The sequence below is a fragment of the Hibiscus syriacus genome, unplaced genomic scaffold (assembly GCF_006381635.1).
Source record: "Hibiscus syriacus cultivar Baekdansim isolate YM2019G1 unplaced genomic scaffold, ASM638163v2 tig00113726_pilon, whole genome shotgun sequence".
Taxonomy (NCBI): domain Eukaryota; kingdom Viridiplantae; phylum Streptophyta; class Magnoliopsida; order Malvales; family Malvaceae; genus Hibiscus; species Hibiscus syriacus.
The window spans coordinates 2,768,190-2,777,686 of record NW_024063472.1 but is presented as its reverse complement, the minus strand read 5'-3'; the positions used below and the strand labels follow the sequence as shown (position 1 = coordinate 2,777,686).

Below are 9,497 nucleotides of genomic sequence, written 5' to 3'. Positions count from 1 at the left end.
AATGCAAGCGTCTGAAAAGTTCAATGACCATTTATATAATTTATCCTAACGACAGTGAAACAACTATTATGTTGGACATCATATTGCAAACAAACTAAATGTTTAATGACTGTATTGCAATTTTTAAAACTTTGGGACCTAAATGCAAGTATTTGAAAAGTTTAGTGTCCATTTGTATACTTGACTCTTAAATTTAAGGAAACAAAACGTTTTTAAAATTAATTTAAGAGATAACTCGGTATAAATAAGACAATGGTGCATTTAAACCTTCTTTTCACATGGGTAATGAATAGAAGCTAACCGATAGAGGTCGAACAAAACCCTAAAATCAAAAATAGGGGAGACGCAAAGGCGAACTGAGTATTTCCTTCTTCCCCCCTCCTTTTCTGATATACCGTCTTCTTCTCTGATAATCGGTTATATTCGTCTGGTAAACCCCCATATTTTTTCCTACAATTAATTCCCGTTATTTACACTTTAGCATGTTAGTTTCTCTTTTCAATTCTTTTATTTTTTACCTCGAGAATCTTTTATCAGATCTACGTTTTTCTGCTATTTTTTATGTTCTCTATGCATGTATTTTTCGGGGGTGAATTTATGGTTCCTTTTGTGGGTTCAAGTTATTGCATTTGAAGATAGATAGAGTATTATTTTTAATTTTTTTCGATTCCAATTTTTGGGGTTAATTTTAGATGATTATTTATATGTATTATGTTTGAGTTTTTGGTTTTTATTTGGCTGCTTACCTGTTATAGAATCTTTCTGATATTGTTTCCCCCTTAATTATGTGTTGTAAGTTTATTTTGGATACGTGATTAGAAGTAGATTTTAGTTCGTTATAGAATACACATTTTGTTTCAAAGTTGTAATTAGTAGTTTACCTTTGAATTTCTGTTGTTCTATGGAGGTGAGAGGTTAACAATTTATTTAGCTGCACTGTTTTGCAATATAGTTTTGCTATTTGCTTTTAACTTTCTTGAAATTTATGAAAAAAGTAAGATCTCATACAAATGGTCGAGTTGTAGTATTTATTCAAACATTTTTATTCTTTTAAAATATTTTTCTTTTTCATGCATTTGCTATTAAGCGTTCACAAATGTGAAATTTTGATTCTTTTAAAAATTGCTTTCTTTCACCCGTGAGTGGACATACTTTTTGCTCTTTGTCAGAACTAAGAAGTAAATGGCAAATCGAACGACAAGAGAAGCTTTATTTTTCATTTTATGAGCTTTAGTTGGTGCTTTAGATTGTTGAGTGGTTTGGTCCGTGAGATTTGGTGGTTGACATTTTCATGATCAGCTTTGAAACAGTATTTATTTTGCTAATAATATGGCGGGTCAGAGAAATAGTTATGGGAAGCGGGATCATTCTCAGTCTGTTTACTCTGAGCATGGAACAAATAAGAGGAGAAATGTTGGCGATGACCGGGAACAATTTGTTATTAATTCAGATGATACTGTTTATCGGTATTTATGCCCTGTAAGAAAGATAGGAAGCATTATTGGTAGGGGTGGGGAGATTGTGAGGCAATTAAGAGTGGACACTAAATCAAAGATCAGAATCGGTGATGTCGTTCCTGGGTCTGAGGAGCGTGTGGTTACTATCTACAGCTCACGGGATGAAACAAATGCCCTTGATGATGGTGATAATTTTGTTTCTCCTGCCGAAGATGCTCTATTTCGAGTGCATGACAAAGTTGTTGCAGAAGATTTGCATGGTGATGAATCTGAAAGCCACCAAATTACTGCTAGGCTCCTTGTACCTTCTGATCAGATTGGATGTATCATAGGAAAGGGTGGACAAATTGTTCAGAACATACGCACTGAAACTGGTGCTCAGATTCGAATTCTTAAGGGTGATTTACCGCCTTCCGCCTTGGCCACAGATGAACTTGTGCAGGTAATTTTGCTATATGATAGTTGAGGTGGTAATTTTGAATAATGCCTGCTCCATTTAATGTTCCAATCTCCCCTCTAATACAAAGCTTTGGCTATTGCCATGTGTTGATATTGAGGGTATTTGCAAGATCTTTTCCTAGTGGTCAGAGCCTTTCAACATTTCCTACAATGTTAAATTCAACACTTCAATTTTTTTGTCTTGAGATTGTTTTTGATTATTATTAATAATTTTGTTGTTGTTGGCTCTAGATATCTGGGGAAGCTTCAGTTGTGAAGAAGGCTTTGCATCAAATTGCATTTCGTCTTCATGAGAATCCTTCACGATCTCAGCACTTTCTTGCTTCTGCCATGTCAAATGCATATCCTGCTGGTGGTGCACTTCTTGGTCCGGCTGCGGGTGCCCCAATTTTACCAATAGCTTCATTGGCTGGTTCTTATGGAGGATTCAAAGGTGACAGTGGAGAATGGCCACACTCGTTGTACTCTGCTCCGAGGGATGAAAGATCTTCAAAGGAATTTTCTCTTTGTATAGTTTGTCCAACTGCTAATATTGGTGGTGTAATTGGCAAAGGTGGTGCAATAATCAACCAGATCAGGCAGGAATCGGGTGCAGTCATCAAAGTAGATAGCTCAAGCACTGATGGAGATGATTGCTTAATAACAATCTCAGCCAAGGAGGTCAGTGTTTAATCTTTGATTATAAATTCTCTAAAAATCTATTCTATGCCTTGTGATAAGCTTGTGACGATGTTTCAAAACTTGGCTGTATTAGTTCTTTGAAGATGCATTTTCACCAACAATTGAAGCTGCTGTGAGGTTGCAGCCAAGATGCAGTGAGAAGGTTGAAAGAGACTCTGGAATTTTATCATTCACAACCCGTTTACTTGTGCCTACCTCACGTATTGGATGCCTTATTGGTAAAGGAGGATCTATTGTAACTGAGATGAGGAGGACGACAAAAGCTAACATTCGTATTTTGTCAAAGGAAAACCTTCCGAAGGTTGCATCTGGATGATGAGATGGTCCAGGTGATGAACCTTTTGTGTTTTGATAGGCTTATCTTAATTGTTACTTTGTATCTGTTGGTTCATAGTTGTTTTAGGTGATACTTAGAAAATGAACGTGTGACTTTTATTATCAGATTGCTGGAGACCCTGATGTTGCAAAGGATGCCCTTGTACAAATAACAACACGGTTAAGAGCAAATATTTTTGACAGGGAAGATTCTGTTTCTCCATTAGTGCCAGTTTTGCCATATCTCCCTATGCCAACTGAGGGAACAGACACTTTGAGTTATGAAAGTAGAGAGGGCAAGAGGCATGGACGAGGGCATACTTATTCTGGTGGGTTTGGCTCCAGTGACCTAGCTCCTAGTGAGAGCTATGGAACTTATGGTGCTCAGGTATTTCTTTTGACAACTTAACTCTTTCGAACCTTGTTCCCTTCATCATTTTATTAGTTCTCTTGTAAATTGTAACTGCTAGTTGCTCTTGTATTACCACACTGCTAATGAGTAATAACTACTCTTCATATATTTGTAGATTGGTGGTAGTAGCAATGCTTATGGAGCTTATAGAGGTTATTCGTCAGCACGTGGTGGTCCCTCTGGGTGAGAACTTTTACTTTCCTTAAAAGAACATCTTCAAGATGAGTGAGCATTGCACTTTTTATATACACCGTGTTTAGTATTTGAACATGACAGTTTTCTCCAAGGATAACAATGCCAGCCTATAGTTTATCCTTACCCAAGCATGTCTATGACTCCGTTTGATTGATTGTCTCTGAATACTCTCTTAGGATTCTTCAATAACAATCCCCTAATTCTCTTACCAGGTTATCCAGCCATACCTCTGTTTCTCGACGCAAAAACTATGGTTACTAAAATTTGGTGATCGGTATGTGCAGAAACTATAGTTTTACTTTCGGTAGTGTCATGTCTATTGTCATAACTTGCAAATCTCTCTGATTTAGCCAGTATATACTATTGACAGTTTGATAACATAGTCCATCCAATCTTCCCTATTCAGGGTCCTGATGCTCTTGTTTTCCCTTTGTTTCCTATCCATTCCCATTAAACCAGCTGAGATTTACGAAGCCTGAAGCCAGCTTACTGCCTACTTTGATGAAGCCTGCCTAAACTAGAAGACCAGATCATCCAGGGACCACCCTGATGCTACTATAGAAGGAACAAATATATGTGGAGATGTTAAATTCTCTTTGAAATTTACCATGTCCATGCCACCAAAAATACCAAGCCCTATTATTTGTGCTCCCAAGAACCTGGACCTGGAAGTGCCTGTTGCTGCCTTGTAGTTACTTTTTTGTTTAACCCTTGTTCTTTTTTTTGTAGTTTGCGATTGTTTAGGGTTCAAAGCCTGTTGCTTCTTCCATCGCCTGACAGTTGTACTGGGTTTATTATTTGTCTTCTGCTTTCACTTAATTATCCAGTTGTCAGAATTTATGGTTGGATCTTATTCTGAACTTAATGATGTGATGATATTAACATCTAATGGCCCTTGAGTCTTTTGACGGTCATCAACCAGTTCATCTATTGACATCTTTACTTAAATTGACCAAGGAAAAACCTTTGAGAACGAATCTAGCAAAAACTTGAGATGTAATTCCAGTTTCCTCCGCAGCATAATCCTGAGAGAAATGGACTGCCAGTGATAGCACTCAATGGCTGTTTCTAGTGATATACGCTCTAGGATATTGCTAGTTTAGGGAATTGCAGAGGTGCTTGCAGAATGATTATAGGCAAGGGGAAAGACTAATCTTGTCATCTGCAATTGACTAGATTTTGGGTTTTGGCTTACAACTCGAGTAAATGGTAAGAGCTTGTTGTTTCTTATTGTTGCTTGTAACTCGGAGAATACAGTAGCTGATGGCTCTGTTACCTGGGTGTGGGGTGAGCATAGGACATACGTATGTACTTGACTTGGGTATATGCCCAATTCTTTTAAAAGAAGATTTCTATTTATTTGAAGTCTTACTTTATATGATGTCCAAATAGATGTTGATCACTGGTACATCAGCAAAAATGAAGTCACAGTAATGGTAACGTCGTCTATCGAAGGTGTATTACATTTTGTCCATTTCTTAGTGTTTATGAGCAACTGACTTGGTGACAGGTTCTAGGACACATGCCTGCTAAGCTGGGGAGTTTATAAAAATTGGCATTTATCATTGAGAATTTATTTTTCATGACATGGTGTTTAAATCTACATGTATGTAACAATATAATAATGTCCATCAAAACCTTTAATGCTCTGCTGTTACCGTATTATTCACTCTAGTTAGTGTATGTCTCAATGGTCGATAAGATTGGTACGCTTGAAAAATAGTTTAATCAATTATTTTATGTTTTGTCAATAGTTTAATTAATTATTTTGTAAAAAAAGTTTATTAGTATTTGATATATTTGAATGGATAGTATATAATATCACAACGGCAAATATCGTAAACAAGTATTACATTCAAGTAATCCGAGCACATTGGGCATCATCTTAGTCTAGATATGATTGAAAGCAAGAAGTGTCACTTTTTAGTTTTATCCATTAATTATATGAATTAGTGAAGTTTGAGTAGAGGTGGGTTTGGGATTTTTATGAGAAATATGTATAATTTATCTAAAAGAATGATATATTAAAAGAGATAAGGTGAGATATATATATTTTTGAAAATTTTCATAAATAATCTTCGAAAGAATGCTAATACTAAGTTTTAATGTCGCGAGAAGAGTAAATGCAAAACTAGAACTTATGTAAATAATAAGTTAATAACTTATAATTTAATATAATTATAAAAATATATTGAAATGATGAGTAATCACTTTTTGATCAATATCTGTTCTTTCCTCTCTCCTTTAGGTCTTAGACAATTTAAAAAATATATGGAAATGATTTATCCATTAACTATTAATTCAACCGCTCATATGCAATATGATTTCAACAGCGTTAGCGATGATAAAAACCTTGGAAAACAAAGTCTAGTTTGATGCCCTTAAGAAGAAAAAGCTGCCACCTTTTCGCAGAATGCTCCAACCGATGCCAACTCAACTGCCCCAAAAGATCCTTTGTCACTTCTCTCAGGATAAGAAACCACTTTGTGTTCTCTAATTACAGTACAGTCTCTTTGGATTGGTTGATTAGGGTTCTATAGTATCAATTAAATAAAACAAAATATGGGAAGCAAGTACAACAGCTCCTACTTGTAGCATTCTTATCATTGCTGCTTTAGTAAGTACGGTCACGTTTCAAAGCTCACAACCACCTCCTCATGGCTCCCTTGCTGTTCATACCACTTACCAAAACCACCCATTCTTTACAATTTTATATATTATCCCTCATACTTTCAAAATAAATAATATTATCCCTCATTTCAACGAGATTTGCCCTTCTCATTGCACATTGTATTTGCCTTTACAATCAACTTTGCTTATACCAACCTGGAATATACTTATTATTTGCTTTGATTCTTAATAATTTTATCCAAGGTGAAGCTGGCAGACTAATGGGTCAACAGGGATGAATTGATAGAGCTTACACTAATTTTTAATTATCCTATAATTTAGATATTTTCTATTGATAATTTGTTTTCTCCCTTAAAATTTTATAAATTCACCCTTAGCATAAATTTTATAAACCCTAGAAGGTAAAGAGTACATTACTCCCCCTAGAAATTAAAACAAGGTTTATAACTTGTGCCATGGGGCATGACACTAGTTACATCACATTTTCTAGATACGCATCTATAAATACCCTCCCCAAGTTCTTTAATTTCAACACTTTCAAACTCGAAAACACTTTGAAATCTCAAAGGTGACAAGCCATTTAGCATACCTTAAAAAAACCATAAAAGAAATGGCCAAGGCAAATGCTATTAAGCTTGGAGAGGGTCGAAAGTCTCGTGGAGTGAACAAAGGTGTGTCGATACTAGACTTCATTTTCAGGATACTGGCATTCATAGGCACCTTGAGCAGTGCAATTTCAATGGCGACGACAAACGAAACGCTGCCCTTCTTTACTAGGTTTTTCCGATTCAGAGCTGAGTACAATGACCTACCAACACTCACGTATGTTTAATCTTTCCTCAAACATCAATGGCATGCTTGTTTATATCTGTCGGAAATTTCTAACACTCAAGCTATCTATCATGGCAGTTTCTTGTGGTTATCAATGCCGTTGTAAGCGGCTATCTGCTGCTTTCTCTTCCTTTCTCAATCGTCCTCATCTTAAGGAGCAATGCTTAAAGGGCAAGGATGATCTTGATGTTCTTTGACATGGTAATGATTTTCAGCTTGACAAGTATTTAATTAGTATTTAATTTACTTTTTCGTTGCATGCATGCTTCTTCCTGTGTTCAGTGTATTTGTAGGTGTGTGGGATAACATTTAAGTCAATTGATACTATACAAATTAAAACATAAATAAAAGATAAAAGAGTTTTTTTATGTAGTTCAGATTGATCAACAATCTTCTCTATGGTGCCTTAAAGAGAAATTCAGTACAATATTCTCGGTACATGAATCCTCAACCTAACTACACATATTACTTGTAGGCTCTTCCTGTATGATATTATCATAGTTATTCCCACTTAAGAACCTTCCATACATAATTTAACACTTGCAACAAGTATTTCTCAACAAACTAATATTTGATTCTACACTAAAGCTCCCTCAAATAATAAAATAAAAGCACTAGTCGAAACTAGACACTAACTTTTTCGGGTTTGAGGCACAAATTTTCTTTAATTAATCTCTTTGATTATAGTAAAATTTATCTCATAACGATTGATCTAATATTATTTTCCAAACAAAAAATCCTTACTTGCAGTTCAAGTAAATTTCACAAGACAGTATTTTATTATCGATGTATATCATATGGAATAACTTCATCAGGGTTTTAATAGCGTTCGCGGTCATGTTTTCGGTCGTGTTTATTGCGGTTGCGGACATAACGGATGCCATCGCGGTCACTGTAGGTGTCGCGGTCGTGAATTTTTTTAAATTTTGCACAACTTATCTTAAAACATAATAATAAAATTATAATTATAAAAAATCATTTTTTTAATGATTTTTAAAATGTTTTCTAAGCGAAATTGACATATATATAATATAGTTTAACCAAATAGATTTTAAAATGTTTTCTAAACGAAAAGATGAAGTAAACATTTTAATTTGAATAATGAACTATATTACTTATTATAAAATAGATGAATTAAATTGTATTAAATTAAAATATAAAGACAAAATCCTAAGTATAATAAAAACACTAGAATCGGCAATTCCAGAACATTTCCACGCAATTGGGTTATCTGTCGCGACTTCTGCAGGCGGTGATCTCACGGCCGCTAGTGCAGTGAATCGAGGTAAAGCAAAGCTGCATGTCGACTCCAACGATAGTTTTCCTTTTCCTCCGAAGCCAGTCCAGGTTGAGCTCCCCCTATTCACCAGCGATGATCCAGAGGAATGGATTGCATCGGCACATGATTTCTTTGAATTTTATGGTACGGATGACCATTATCATGTCACGATCTTCTCCGGATGGTAGGCGCTCAAAGTCCACGAGTGATGGACCAAAAAGTATACTGAAGCAATCTCCCCTTCATCCCATGAACGACAAGGAAAATCTCTCCCGCCAGCAAAAATATGCGAAATCCAGGCTAAGGGTGTCGATCGATTTACCGGACAACGAGATATTTTTGTTGCGGAATCGACAACTGAGCTTTGTAGAAGGACGTGAAGAGGATGGTTCTTTAAGTAGAACTTGGAGAGGCAAATCTCCATTGAGATCAACAGTGAATTTTTCTGAAGATATGGCAAATCACGATTGAATCGGTTGTTGCGTCCTGTTATTGGCGGAATCGACCGTTTCCCGTTAAATTGCGAGGACAATCGATCGAGATTGGTGTGAATCCGCGACCCACCACAAAAACCATGAAAATCAGTTTCGCGCTACTACAATATCACGGCTGCTATCATATTTTCGGAATGCTATTTGATACCCTGAACCTCATTACACCTTTGTTTGATTGAATAAAAAACTTTATGATAAACGGGAAAAGTTTTAGTTTTCAAACACAATGGATAATATGTGAATCTGAATTAACAATATTCAAATATGTAAAAGAAAGCTTGTTTTGATGTAGGCAATGCTGACTCTTTTGACAGCGGTAGCTTCTGCCGCGGCAGCTATTGTGTACTTAGCACACAAGGGGAATAGCAGGGTGAACTGGCTTGCCATCTGCCAACAATTCAACGTCTTCTTCCAGCTTACTTCGGGCTTTTTGATCGGATCCTTTTCTGGAATCGTCCTTATCGCGCTGCTGATTACCTTATCCGGTGTTGCCCTTGCTCGACGTCCTTAGATCCGGTTTGATGATGGCTTCAGTTGCAAAATGTGTACGTGTTTGTTTTCAGTGGTCTTGCATGTGTCTGTAAGAATCATATCTTTATGTGTGGCTTTAGGTTTTTACATGCCGTGGATTATGGATCAGATTTATTACTGTTGCTAAAGAGGATTGAAATTATGGACAAAACTTTTCAACCAATCTGGATTTCTCGACCATGTTGTGCCATTACAGAACATATGGAATATTC

General features: G+C 36.1%; 2 pseudogenes; both read left to right on the top strand.

Moving 5' to 3' along the window:
* The first annotated feature begins 290 nt into the window (after positions 1 to 290).
* LOC120187912 lies at positions 291 to 4,372 on the top strand (annotated as a pseudogene).
* Positions 4,373 to 6,760: 2,388 nt separating this feature from the next.
* LOC120187828 lies at positions 6,761 to 9,265 on the top strand (annotated as a pseudogene).
* Positions 9,266 to 9,497: the final 232 nt, after the last annotated feature.